We start from the raw sequence: 14,961 nt of genomic DNA on the forward strand, positions 1-14,961 counted from the left end.
GTTGTTGTGGTGATGTGTGTGCGGCTTGCTGTGCGAGAGGTAGTTGTGTGGGTTTTTGTATGAATTAAGTTTGCAGAAATCTTGAGCTTTTTTGGTTAGTGGGTTGTATGTCTCGTAGCTGACCTTCGCTGTTTGGCTAAATACCTAGATTTGAGAATCTTGTATGGTGGGCGAGAGGCTAATGTCTCACAATACACTAGGGTTCCCCATACAAAAGACAAATATGTAGCCCCATCTAGATTTGAGTGTCCTGAAGTGGGGGAGAGACTTAGGTTTCATAGTGCATTACATTTCACCATACAGTAGAAAAAGGTGGAGGCTATATCTAGATTTGAGAGTCCTGAATGATGGGAGAAGGCCTGGGTTTCACAGTAAGTGGGTTTCAACATATAATATACAGAGATGGAGGCTACACCTAGGTTTGAGAATCCTGTAAAGTGGGAGGTGGGCAGGTTTCACAATACATTAAGTTTCACCATAAAGTAGACAAAGATGGAGGCTATACCTAGGTTTGAGAGTCCCATAAAGTGGGAGAGGGGCTTAGGCTTCACAGTGTATTACGTTTCACCATACAATAGACAAAGGTGGAGGCTACACCTAGATATGCTGAACTGCCTCTCCTCTCTCCCTTTGCATCCAGTGTCACATGCAGATGAGAAGACCAACAATGAGGACGAGCAAGTTGCCAGGCCAAGGCATTTCAGGAGGTTACAGAAACCAGGACCACAACTGCCATCGTACACCTCATCTGAGGGATGGGTGGCTGGCGAGGGGACATCATTGGATGGCTCTGGTGATGAGGTGCAGAACGTTGCCATGGTCATGGAGGGTGAGTCCTCAGGGCCAGAGAGGCAGGTACATTTTGCCATCAGCATAGACAAGCTGGCCGGCACAGAGGCTACAACGGGGGTGTCAGGGTTAGGCGTGGTGGAGGGGGAGGGTGGCATTATGAGCCTGTCCATGTTGTCTGGTGGGGGTATATTGTTTGATGTGTGGGCCGCAGACATGGACTTCGGACAGGAGGTTGTGCTGGACACAGTGGTGGTGTTAGCTCTTCTCCCTGTCCCAGACCTATCTGTTACAGGGCTACACACCTTCAGTGATGCCACAACACAGACAAGCCCGGCAGTGAGTGCAGATGATGCCATACATGATGCAGTGTTTACCCGGTTCTTGTTGGGCCATGGGAAGCAGGTGGTTGCCTTCACACAATCCATGCCCAGCGCATGAGCCATCACAGGCAGGTGTGCCACATCATGACCTCAATGGCAAGTGCTCTGCTGTGGGTGGTACATTTGGCACACACAACACCAATGCCACCCACCTCCACCTCATCAACTGTGCCCAGGAACCCACAGGCTTGGCCTCCTATGCCCCTGTCACCCCCATAGCAAGTCTGGTGCCTCCTTCATGCTCATTGGGGGTACACGTGGCCACGGAGGCCATTCAGGTAGGCCAACGGTCTGGAATGGCTTTTACACAGGAACAGGAAGTGCAGGTGGACATGGCACTGGAGGCAAATGATGGGCAGTACTCCCCTCCAAGAGTCGTTCATCTCAATGGAGGGAGTCCCAACACCAAAGCCGGGCTGCCAGGCAGCTGGAGCTGTTGCGACAGCCGAGGCAGGCACAATGGAGACTCATGGCATGTAGTGTGCAGCAGGCATTCCATATCAGGCAGGAGAGGCAGGTGGCAAATTACAGGATACATGTAGCCACCACATGTGAACTAAAATACATGAAGCAGCAGGAGAAACAGAGGATGCATGCAAATGGCAGAGGCAGTTGCCTGGGCCAGGGCTGCACCACTTGCAAGGATGGAGGAGTTGTGTCCTGCCATTCTGGGTGAGAGTATGCGGGCTGCACAGCAAATAGAACTGACCACTAAGGAGGCTGACCACTAAGGAGGCCCTGCAAGCCCTCAGGCACACCAATGAAGTCCACCTGCAGCAGGTTGAGTCAGAGACACGGGAAGCCTTAGGTCAGGCATTGTCAGACACTGGGCTGCAGCACTGACTGTAAATAGGTTTCTTTTTCTTATAGATTTACATCTTTTCATTTTTTGATGGAGGATTCCTGTTATTTTCTTTTGTGCTAATGTTTTCATGGCCAAACTTCTGTTTGCATTATAATACAGTTGTGTCTCTGGTTCGATCGGATTTATGTGGTTATTTTTTCTGTGTAATTCACTTTCTCTGACACCGTCTATGTACATTCATCTTTTGGTGTGCATGTCACGCTGGGCTGTTTAGATGGTTGCATGCAGCATACTCATGTAGTATGCTTGTTGGGATTTATGAGTCCTCACTCAACATCTCATTGTTTTAAGATGACAAGATTGTGTGTAGCATTTGTCCATTCATCTGCTCATGGTGTAGGTATGATTCTGTGTTGCATGTGCACATTGCCAAAAAGCACCATGTGTGCTGTATGTAGGTGTCAAGCTCACAGCCATGTACTTATTGATCAGCATATGTATATGTATACATTGTGACCTTCTCAGTCCATACATGTAGTTGATGCATGTGCATGGGATTGGTAAATGTATTTATGTTGTGTGTAGACTGTCATATGCACCTCTGGCTTTATGCGTGTAAGGGTGGTGGTGGTGTATTATTATGGTTCATCATTGTGGTAGTCAAGGTTGTATTACATTTCATTCCTTGCACAGATTGTCATGTTGCCATGTATGTTGGCTGTACAGATCTGTGATTACCTATGCATGACAATGATGACTGTGCCTTGCAGTACGCATGGATGTTGCACTGTACACACATTTGATCCTGAGATGTGTTTGGTCTATATGGCCCCACTACTCATACATGGTTGTTATAGTGTTGTGGATGTAGGTGTGCTTTATGGGTGACATGACTATCAAAAAGTCTTTATCAAGGTCTTCAGTGTGTCAAAGGTGTGTTGGGTGTGGTGATGTTGCCAGTTAAGGTGTTTGTTGCTCTATGATTTTGTAAATTCCTGTGATGGTCACTGTCATGCTCAGTATATGTAATGTAAATGTCCGTGCTGCCTGCTTTGGCCTGTTGTGCAGAGTTGCATTCATTTCACTGACCGTGACTGCAGATGCATGTGTTACACACAAATCATCACTCCGACATCTGTAGGGCAGATGAGTGTGTGGGTAAGGGTTTTTGTAGGTGTGCATGTGCTTGATGTGAATACGTGGCAAAAGCAGCAGAGGTGCCTCCAATGAATGCAGTAACTGATTTCTCCATGACGTACATCATGTGAGACACATCTGTGCAGGATTGGGCTCTGAATGACCAATGTACAGCGGTGAGTGGGGATGTGATGACTCACTCAACCCTCACATTTCTAGAGACGGTGAGATGACACATTTGTGTGGATGAACTGGTACACTCAGGTGGTAATCCTCTGCCATATTTGGTGTGGGGTACCATGTGAAGTCAATGTCCTCAGGAGGGGTATAATGGTGAATCAGTAGTTACACAGACCATACAGCATCACTTTCAATAATGAAGGGAGTGCCCAATACGGGTTTCCTCAACTATTGGGGTCACTCATTTTGTACACACCATCCACATGTTGTAGTTGGATTGATGTGTTGCACAATGTGTCTCCGGACATGCAGTAAGGTGTTGTGGCTACACACTGAAGGTGGTGACACTTCTTGTGGATTTTGATGGGGTATTGGGCTGAGTAGTGACATGCAGAGTTTGGAGAATTCAGGAGCAGGGCTCAGTTCTTGTGGGGTGCAGACACAGGTGGACCCTGCCCCTGCCTGGTGTAGCCCTGTCCAGGTGCCAGGTCCCACCCTCACTGCCTTCTCCACGCCTGGGTTTCACTTTAGTGTCACTCTGGCCTCAGGGCAATTGGGCAATGCCTGCACTGGCGGCACCCAGGCCAGCTGTGGGGTGGTTGGCTTTCTGCCTTCCTGTTGCACACGTAGAGGGGCAAGGGAGGCATCCACCAGCTGCACCAAACAAACACTACCTGAGTTGACAGTTCTCAGTCACCATTGTGCCCCCACAGTGTGGGTGCAAAGGGAGACAGACAAGAGACAAATGTATGGGTCAACCACATGCCCTGTTTTTCTTTCTTTCAGTGGGATGCATGAGTGTAGGATTGGGAGGATTTGGGGTGCACCTTGTGTGTGCTAGTTCTTTAAGGGGAATGCGTTGGTGTGGGGTTATTTTTGTGGTTTCATGATTGGTGGTCGTACGGAGCATAGGATTAGAGGGTGTAGGTACACTTTGCATGTGGGGGGCGTAGATTGGTGGGTGTACCAGGAGTAGGAATAGTGGGTGTAGGTGCACCTGCATACAGGGGCTCAGATTGGTTGGTGTACACAGAGTAGAAATAGTGGATGTAGGTGCAGTTTGCATGTAGGGGCTCAGATTGGTGAGTGTAGAGGATATAGGAATATTGGGTGTAGGCACACTTGCATGTGAGGGCTCAGATTGGTGGGTGCACAGGGTGTAGAAATATTGGGTGTAGGCACACTTGCATGTGGAGGACTCAGATTGGTGGGTATACAGGGGTGTAGGAATGGTGGGTGTAGGAACACTTTGCATGTGGAGGGGTTCAGATTGGTGGGTGTACAGGGTGTAGGACTATTGGGTGTAAGTGCACTTGCATGTGCACTTGCATGTGGGGGCCTCAGATTGGTGGGTTTACAGGGTGTAGGAAATTTGGGTGCAGGTTCACACTGCATTTGGGGGGTTCAGATTTGTGACACTCCTGGGACTGATAATGGTTGGTATGGGTGCAAGTTATGGGGATTACTTATGAGTAATAACCATGCAATTTGTAACTTTTTCACTGCATCTGGTGTCACGGTTCACATTGTGCGCCAAACAGTATATTTCAGTGGGTCCTTGGTTTGGACTGGGGGTTTGTTGTGGGCGTGTCAGGTGTGATCCTGTTTTCTTTGCACTCTAGGTTCCTGCTTGCACTTATTTCTGGAAATCGCCACCTCGTGCAGTGAATTTGTGCTACGCAATCGTAGCACACGTGTTGGAAATTTTGTGGCCACTTTGCTCGTTTTTTTCTGTAAATCAGGCCCAATAAGTTTTACAGGGTTCTAGCAGATGACGCCTAAGGGAATTCCAGAAAAGTCAACAGTAAGTGGGGAGTGGGTAGGATGCTATTATCATGCCATGCAGTCGTGCTGTATAGAAAGAATCAGATTAAATCCGTGCTCAACATGTGGAGTCAGTGAGAACCTTAAATACTAAAAGCCTGCCGATCCGAACGTAATTACAATGAGGTTACTGGAAGTCTCTGAATCAATTACCAAGTGCAAACATAATGTACAATATTGCCATATTTGCCAGCAATCAGGCAGGTATTGAGGGACATCTTAAAGACGTGCAGAAGTAACGGATCAATTGAATAGCAAGTAATCTGGCAGTCTAAAATGAGCCTATTGAATCAATGAATACGCAGTTCATCCGGCAGTCTGTGCTGATTCTCTGGGAGTGGCAGCATGCCATGCAGTGTTAACTACATTGCACCGGATGCTTTATTCATAATTCAATTTACAAAAGCCCTACACAATGTTCCTAGAGCAGAGAGGTCCAAAGGGCAAGATCAATGTCATCCCCACTGACGTTTCCCTCTATCCCAATTGATACGCCACATCATCTTCACGCTAGCTCCTAGACGCTCCTTGGATCCAATGCAAAGTAATGTTGAATACAAATAAAAGTGGAAGCCTGCTGTCCAACCTTCAAAGGTAGTCATCTTGTAACACCAATGATAAAAACATTTACAGTTTCAGAGCAAGGCAATAACTGAAATGTCCGAGGGAGGCATCTTTTCAGCAGAGCAAACCCACTTTATAAAGACTCTTAGAAGTGATGCATGGCGCATTTCAGTGCCGTGGCGGGAAGCAGTCTGAAAGAGTTCCAATCCGACTTTATAGCTGTCAGCCAGAGAATGCAGCCGACTGAAATATGAGGAACCTGTGGATTTCATTCGTTTTGCTCTTTGCACTGTGCTCAGCAATATCTGCTGTTCCATAGTACGGTAAGTAAGACACGCTGGGTCTCTAGGATTTCTCTGCACAATGGAATTACAATTCTTTAACATTGTTAGTAGCATATTCAGGTCTATTGATGCTTGGATCGTGAGACAAAGAGTCAGTAAATAGCTCAAATGAGTCTTGTTTGACGAAGCAACGAACAGGGTAGCCAGCTCAGCAGTGTGTTGCATAGCTTCTGGAGGTAATTAAGGGTTTGGGCTATTTCCTTCATGTATGGTACTTGCCATTACTGGATGCTGTAACCTCAGGGACCCACACCCAGCAAAAGTGTACCACTGCTAGTGCGGCAATACCATCCTTTAAAAGTAGTATATCAAAAATACTGCATGCAAGGCAAATATTAAAACATGCAGTCTTTTTGAGAAAATAAAAACACTTCTGTAGTTGGAGAAAAAAAAGTGAAAAATCTCTCTATGTAAATAGATGGAAATGAATGTTGGGCACAAGTGGCAAATTGCATAAGTGGGCACCCAACATCTGTTATCACACGTACACAATATCATATTGTAAAACAGTGGATGGAACCAACAGTTATGGAGAACATATAACGTAAACATAAAGTAAAGACGTTGGAAAACGTACTAAAGATCCTTCGAACATGTTTGTTATGTTGCCCTTATTGTTAAGAAAAGCACACTGGTTCTTATACATTAGAGTACATGATAGGTTACATTATATAAGTCAATTTTATTCATTAACTCTTGATACACAAATTAATGGCAAAATATAGTAATAACACATGAACACTAAAAAACACCAATGAATGGTGGGAACATCCCATAGGTGTTAACAGTACATAGATAGTTGTAACTTGAAACTATATACAGCAGAACAACAAAACCATCACATAGTACAAATCAAACACATTTTGGATTGAATACAAGGAATTGCACTATATGAATTGAAGTGCAAGTTCTGTTGGTCAGGCTATGCAGGGATTGATTTTAGAGAGGATCACTACCTGTCTAGGCTGATTTTGGATTAAATCTTATTTCGGGTCAGAAGAACTAAGTTTCTGTTATTTTGATAGGGTGATCATGAGTTATATCTTCCTCTATTAACCAAGAGATGATGGTTATTGGCCTATCTGTCCATCGGGTAAGACATTTCGGCATTAGTTAATTACTGGACCATTGGCTTCTTCAGGATCATGTGTCTTGTGAGAGTTGCCATTCAAATCTACATCTGGTCATGCCCATAGTGAACCTTCATTACAGGGTTGTAGGGTACGCTTGCACCAAAGGAAGCAGAGTTTCGTAGATGTAGGTGGTCACTCTGCCGCTAGTCACAGGGGGCTATGGTCGTGGGGGACCGTAGATGATACAGGTCCCAAGACAGAATGGCTCCTTCTGTCTCTCCCTTCTCAAAGATGATATCTTGCAGTCTGAATGAGGCAAAGCTTGTTTTGTCTGACAGGCTCTGTGGAGTCAGCTGATGCTGGGGTCCTAATAACGAGCGCGGTGTCACACCATTGATGTCCGGCGGAGAAAAAATGCATCAAAGGGTCAAGAATGTCTGTGGTGTGCAGTGTGAAAAATCCATGGGCACTGAGCAGCCCCACACACTATTGACTCCAGTTGCGCCCCTGATAACCCACATTGTCGAATGAATTATGAATTCCAATTAAATGCTTCTGTGACACTGCTGTTTTTCATGTTAGTTGGTCTACGCTATGTATGGGAGCGAGGGGCCCCCAGGCCCCCTCGCGCCGTACACTCCTCAGTACGGGACTTGGACCATGTGCCTCCAGTAATGGGGTTGCCCCTTGCCCTTATGTAAAGTTAACCACGGTTGACCGCTACATAGATGGGACTACTGAGCAGGACACGGGGCATCCATCTTTTGTGCCCCCTTTCGACTCCTCTTGGGTAAACAGGCCTTACTGCGATAGTACAGCAAGGCTCAGCCCCCCTTCCACCGCAACAGCCAAGGACAGAGACACACACAAGGCGCGCAGGCAGCTGGCTAGCCCCCACCCTTGCACTCCCCCTGCGAAGGAAAGCTCTGTGCTCCCATTCTCACGCTGAAGCTGGAGAAAGTTGCAACAATCAATATGATACAGTTTTCTTCCTCTGAGATCACTGCTAGCATGAGAACCAGCATGTGAACCAGGATGAGCTAAGCACTTTTTGCTTGTTCGTCCCCATAAACGTGCAAGCCACCCACCCCCATTTAGAGTGATTTATTGCCATCCTGACCATGCGCTCCCTGTAAGGTATTTCTTTCAAGTGCCAGACCCTCGCCTGAGCTGCGAAACCCACCCAACACACCCACTACTAACCTTAAGCACTTTGCCACAATATATGTTTTTACTTATACTAATAGGTCTAAAGTTTAGGAGATATGTGAAACACAGCTTGACTCTTTTTACATGCACAATAAAGGTCAAGGCCTCCAATTAAAGCTACGAATGACCCAATTGTACTGACAATAAATGCTATGTGTGATTTGTGTAGAAATATGAAAAGAAGTATAAAATGTTTAGATAATTTGTTATTTAGTGTTTTACGAATGCAACATATTAGTTTAGGTAGTGACCACAGTGACCGGACCCTGACCTGCGTGGAGCACAAGATATTTGACGTCCATCATCTCGTCAGCTACTCAGCCAATCAGAAGGAAGAGATGCCACCCACACCTACAGCACCACACCGCCTGGCCAATCGGGTCCATTTAGTATTTTTTGTTAGAGTTACTTTAATTTATATATATATGAGTGATGATGTAAATGAGAGTGGGCATTTTTTGGGTTATTTCCTAGCTGGAGAAATAAACCATCCTTTGAACTCTTGCAGCCTCCTTCCCCGACAGGGGTTGTGTTGGTTATTTTATTTTCTCTTACACGTAGTAAGCCGGGGAAAGGCACCTACATTTTTGGTGACCCCCGCGACGTGATTTAGAGAGGTGCCTCGAGGCCTGCACCGCCTGGCAGCGAGATCCAGGACGCCCCCAGCAAGACCATGGCCTCCGTGGTTTACCAGACTGTGCACATCAAGAAGAAAGGGTCAAGGGTTCCCAGTTGACGAATACCCGATCGGAAAGGCTGCTCGCCAAGGCAGGCCACGGCTTGGTTGGGGTACGGACCTGAGCGAGGTCCGGCCGTGAGCGGTGACCCTCGGAGTACCTGACTGAATCCATGGAGTCCCGGTTGCAAAGACCCCAAAGGAAGGTAAGGGGAAATACGGGAAGAAGGGAATTAGCAAACAAAGGGAAGGTAGTTAAGAATAGGGTCTGTGTGAGTGACGGCGAGGCTTTTCTGATCTATCCTTTGTATGGCCATTAGGTGTTGTAAGAAATGAGAAGAAGAGAAGTGGTATCCTAGCCCGTACGGAGTAGAAGGCGGCACCGCGTAGCATTTGTCCCGACCAAGTGCAGAATAGAGATAAAGAGAAAATAGTAGGGGTCTTGTATATTGAGTAGACTCGGAATAGTTTTAGAATATTCTTTTTCCGTGGAGGTAAGAAATCTTGAGACATAGTAAAGGTGAAAGAGGTGGGGAGTGAATGCGAAATAGTAGGTAGAATAGGGAAGAAGAAAAACCGGTGACAGTAACGGGAACAGGGAAAGAACAAACGCGCGCAGGCAGTGCATGTGCATGTTGCATGATTATATGTTTGTTGGTCTGCTTTGTGTATATGTCCTGTTGAACACACCAAAGTATTTCAGTACAAGTAACTTATTGATTAATGAATAATAAGCAAATAAATAAATTGTGAGAGGTGACCAGGTAACACCTCTCAAGAAGAACAGCTAATGTGACATACCATAATTGCGATCATTGATAAAGAACGTATTTTCACATATTGTAACTGATATACCAAGTGAGAGGTGGGAAGGGACTCAAGGGTACCAGAACACACAAGAAAGGAAAAGAAGCATTGCCATTGGGGGAGAAAAGCCACTGGCACATATTTGCCAGCACCTTCCACTATATAGCGACAGGATACAGAAGTATCATGATCAGTGGATCACTGAGATAAAAGGAGATGGGGTTATACCAATTTGGCCAGAAGGAGGGTCATTCGACAAAAGAGTGTTGGACCTAGTATCAACACATTTGCTAGCACGATACAAAGGGAAACAGTTACAGAACCGGAGAGAAGTGTTAGATTTATGGCAAATGTTGGAGGAAGTTACCCCCACGGCAGAGGGAGGTACAAGCCGAATGATCGAAAAGCAGAAAATACCTGAAGAAGTAAGCGGGACACCAAAAGGGGAGTGCTCAGCAACTACAACCGAGAACGAAGTAACAAAAATCTATCCCTTAATGACCAGGCCAGCAGTAGGGTTCAGTGAGCCCATGTATATACCACACACCCCCAATGCTCCGTGCGGGGCAACAGCCCCTGAACCCCCACCATATGACAAAGGAGGCCTGTACGGCCCCACAAGTGCACCTCCTGGGAACTTAGCACGTTTAACAGGCGATTTAAATCGCTAGCTAGCACACGCACAAATGGAAATAACACGGTTAAGAGCTCTATGCGACAAAGGGCAAATGATGCCAGGGGGAGGGGAGGTACCCCCGCTGTCACTGGCAGATCTCACACCCGCAATAGGGGCAGTAAGCAATGCAACCCCTTCAGTCTCAGTATCAGGGCAATCTATAGCATCACAAGGGACGTCACAGCAAAGACAAGAACAAGAGTGGCAGTCAGGACAGTTCCTGTTCCAATTGAATAACAAGCCAGTGAGAATTATACGCCCAGATACACCGGAGAGTCAACAAAGTGGAGATCAGGGTGAAAGACAAGGAAGTGAACCCAAGGAAAACTGGGAGGATAATAACGAGCCAGAGTCAGAAATAGAAGAAGTATGGGATGATTTAGATCAGGCTTGTCCAACTTTTTTGAATGTGGGGCCAAAGCATTAACTTTTTGTCACCCAGTGGGCCGGCGAGCCAAAAGTCAACAACCTCACCCAAAGCAGTATATTAAAAAGCAATATTGTGTGACCTTTGACACAATAGCATCACAGGCAGTGATAGCCATGCAGTCCCAAGGATAGCTTTTGGTGTCATGGGCAGTGATCAAAGGTTAGTTGCTTGTGATTTCTTTCAGTGTCTATGTGTTAATATTTTTCTGAAATAGTGGGGGCGACCGAGCGTAGCGAGGGAGCTACAAGGTTCTAGGGAGGGTTTGGGGGGTTCCCCCCCCCCAAGAATTTTTTTTCAAATATGGGGTTGAAATGGTGCATTTTACAGCAGAAAAGGTGACCAAAAAGCCATAAATTTACAATCAGTTCTAAAGGGGAACATGAAAATTCCATGTCACCAACAGCAGAAAAGAACATTTTACAACACAACACATTTTAATGATCAATGTGTCCACAGTGTAAGACAGCACTGTCACTGATGTAACACATTGTCATGCTGGTTGTACCCGAAATATGCCTCTGTAGCAACATGTCTATGCTGGCTTTTCCCAATTTAGGCCAGCATTGTCCTGTACAAAGCATGATTGATGCTGCCTGAGCATGTGCAGTGTGCCCAATACATATGGCAGCTTATCTCTGTAATACACATTACTTCTGTGGTGATGAAAGAAGCATAATTCAATTCAACAGATAAAATGTGGAAAAGCGATCACCCAAAGGTGAACCTAATTGAAGAAACACAATGTGAGCGCAATCTAAAAGTATGCAACCTAGGCAGGCCGATTGCACACTTTACCTTTTCTTTCACCAATAAATCGGGGGGGAGCGAACGCAGTCCCCCACTACCAAAAATAATGCAGTCGTGTATCCCGCATTTGGGAACACAGCAGGGGTCAGCAAATCCGATGTGCAATGGGTAAGCCTCACCCTGGGAGATCTGCCCTTGAGATCACATTTTCCCCTGCCAGCTAAGTATGAGTTGCATGCAAGAGGGCAGGGGTTGGGTCAGTTCTGGGAAGCCCCACTAAGCGAGGGTGAGAAGGCAGGCCCTGACCCAGCCCCAACCCCCCAAACTCCAGAAGCTCTGAGCATCTGCAGAGCTGCCTGTCCCGCGTTTCGGTGGAAGCTCCAACAGACAGAGCCCAGCAGAAGAGCAGTTCCTTTCTCCCATCAGGCCCTGCTCGGCCCGAGATTTGTATAAATAGCAGGATGGCTTGAGTGGGCCTGTTGCAGTCTGCCCACTGGACTGTCGGCCCCACATGGGCCCATGGCCCTCCTGAGCAGAGCTGCTCAGCGCTGACCCCATTGACACAATCATAATCATCCTGGACCTCGACGCTCCACCACCCCTGAATCTCAGAGTTCTGCTCAATGACAATGCTGAAGCATTGACATCTTTGCTCTAACCATATGCCGTGTTGTGTCAGCCGAGCCTGCACAACGCCAAAGGCAAGTATTCCCTTGTCAGGGCCCAGAGGTCACTGAGTCTTCCAGTGCCATCCACTTGGCACGGCCTACTGTTCCCAGCGTTTCCTACCCGCAAATCAGCACCACTGCCAAACAGAACTGCATCATTGGGGCCCATCGCTGCTGCTCTCCGACTTGACCCCAGCCCAGCGCAAAGGCACCCATGCTTCTGGTCTGATGCTGAAAAGCCTGGCTCTGCTGAGGTCCGGAAGACAAGAACTAAGGTATTTTGGGAACATAGTACTATTGTTTTTTTGTGTTGCAACTGTATCAGCTCACACCTCTCCTGAAGGGTATAGGCTGCCCTCAGACTGCACTACCAAAAGAGTGAAAATAAGTTATACCTGTTGGGCTTGCCTGTTTCACTTTTATGATTGGGATCATTGCTGCATGGGTATTAAGCACGTTATAAATAACCTATCATATTAGATCACATCATAGATCATAGATCAAGATCATAAGCAACTTCCAAAAACCTTGGCAGGTGGTCCACTGAGGCCCATTTGCAGGTTGCAGTGTGTTATTGGGGCACTACTAGGGTAACATATTGTGCTGTACATGTGGTATTCGCCATGCTTTGATACCCCACTGGCCACATCTATAATGTCCAATGTACTTGGTATAATGCATGGACATTTTCATCAATCCGCACTGTGCTTAGAGGTAAACGTAACTGAGCTCACGCTGTTCTTCTTTGTCTCGAGACGAGGAAAAAAAGCACTGCACAGGTTAAGTTTCTCAGCTTCCACTCGTATTTTCTCCAGAGCTGCAGCAACTATTCTAAGTGTACTCTGATCCATTTTGTGAACAAACTCAATCCACTAACAAACGAAAACTTTGGTTCCCATTGATTTGGATTTGGATTTTGTTTCCTTTCTATACATTTCTGGAGAGCATTTTTTGAAAGGTTGTTCTTGAGTGTGTAGATTATTTGCTATTGCCCACTTTTGCCGAATAGCAATTTCGACAAAACATTTTTTGTCGCATTGTTTTACGCTTTTTTACCAAAAAAATATAGATGGTAATTTTGGGTAAGGTATATAGAAAGTGAGGGTGCAGGGGTTCTGCCACCGGTTTTTGTGGTAAAAAAGCAATAAAATTGACCCAAATGAATGTGGCGAAATTGGCATTCACCATAAAAAATGCAGAGAAAGTTTATTGATACGATTATGTATGTGTCCACAAGTCAATCACAGCATGGCTGGGATTTGTAAGGGGGCCATGGTGATTGAATCGGGTTTACTGGTGAAAGGATGGTGATCCAGCACAGAGCGGCTCCTTTTGTGCCAATGTTTCCAAGTCTCCCCCCCAAAATATTGTGACTGATGATGCTGATAGCAGTCTAGTAGAGTGAGTGTGCGCTCAGAATTCTCATTCATCTTGTTCTTTTATGTGTCCCGAATAGAGCACAGAGTACTTTTGCGCACAGGCACATTTAAAAAAAAAAATGTTTTTACTCAAACGTTGTCCAACATACGGCCTTGCGGGCCACATAAAATGGCTTGGCGGGCCGCATTGTTGCCCGTGGGCCGTATGTAGGACAACCTTGATTTAGATGAATACGAAGAGGCAGCTGCTGCAGAGGGTTCCCCACTGCCAAACTGCCATTACCCAGACACACTATCACCACCATTATGGCAGGGTAGATTAAGACAACGAACAGGGAGGACAGGGAACATACTGGTAAGTAAAACGAAAAAAGGGAGAACGAGCAAAACAGGAAAGAAACAGAAACTACAAATGCCACTAATGCATAAAGGAACAGGTAGGCCAAACTATATCCCGTGGGCCCAAATGGACAAAAACAACCTGTTAAAGCTCCTCCCTCCGCTGACGGGAGGAGAAGGTAAGTGGATACATGTATTTGAGAAGAACACGGCAGGCGTGCCGTTAGCTATAGGTGAAGTGAAAAGCTTATTAGTATCAGCAATCGGGGACCAAGCAGACACAATCTAGGAAAGAGCAGGGTTCCCGGGAGTAACAATGAGCTGTGATCGCCACGATGTATCACCATTCAACAATGTTCAAGCACACGTGTGGGATGCATTGCGGCATGCATTTCCAGACGTTCCAGACCTGCATGCAGTGATGTAGTGCACGATGGAGGAGAGCGAGGATCCTGCGCAATTCATTTTGCGAGTGCAAGATTTATGGAGAAGTGAAACTGGTACGGCATGGAATCAATCAACAGCCTTATTTTATTATATCATTAAAAAGGGGGTGCCGAAAGAGGTGCAGAAGGCCTTGGACGAAATAGCTGGGATCGAAGCCAAAGGGTGGCCTGAAATTCAGAGCATAATTGTACACCATTGGAGGAGGATCAAAGAGAAGGAAAAGGAGGTCACACAAAAGAGGCTGGCCGACGAAGCAAAACTAGTGCAGACAAAATTAGTGAAGGTCGCCGCCATTATTGCCAGTGTAACCACAGACAGAGAAAACGAAGGAGAGGAAAACGCGGGAGGAAGGCCCGTTGGGATAGCAGCGCAGTGGGTTGGAGAGGACCAAGGACAGTGGAACGGAGAGGAACAGCCATGCCAAGGATCACAGTGGCAGAACAGGCCGGCCCAAGGAAGAAGTGGGTACCATGGGCAGAGGGGA

The 14,961-nt window shown here is 46.4% G+C and overlaps 1 non-coding gene across 1 annotated transcript; it reads right to left on the reverse strand.

The window, feature by feature from the left end:
* Positions 1–11,712: 11,712 nt before the first annotated feature.
* On the reverse strand, positions 11,713–11,872 carry LOC138514783 (U1 spliceosomal RNA). The gene has a single exon (XR_011281937.1). It is a non-coding gene; the product is annotated as a U1 spliceosomal RNA (small nuclear RNA).
* Between the last annotated feature and the right edge of the window lie 3,089 nt (positions 11,873–14,961).

The sequence above is a fragment of the Ambystoma mexicanum genome, chromosome 12 (assembly GCF_040938575.1).
Source record: "Ambystoma mexicanum isolate Mex_15411 chromosome 12, UKY_AmexF1_1, whole genome shotgun sequence".
NCBI lineage: Eukaryota > Metazoa > Chordata > Amphibia > Caudata > Ambystomatidae > Ambystoma > Ambystoma mexicanum.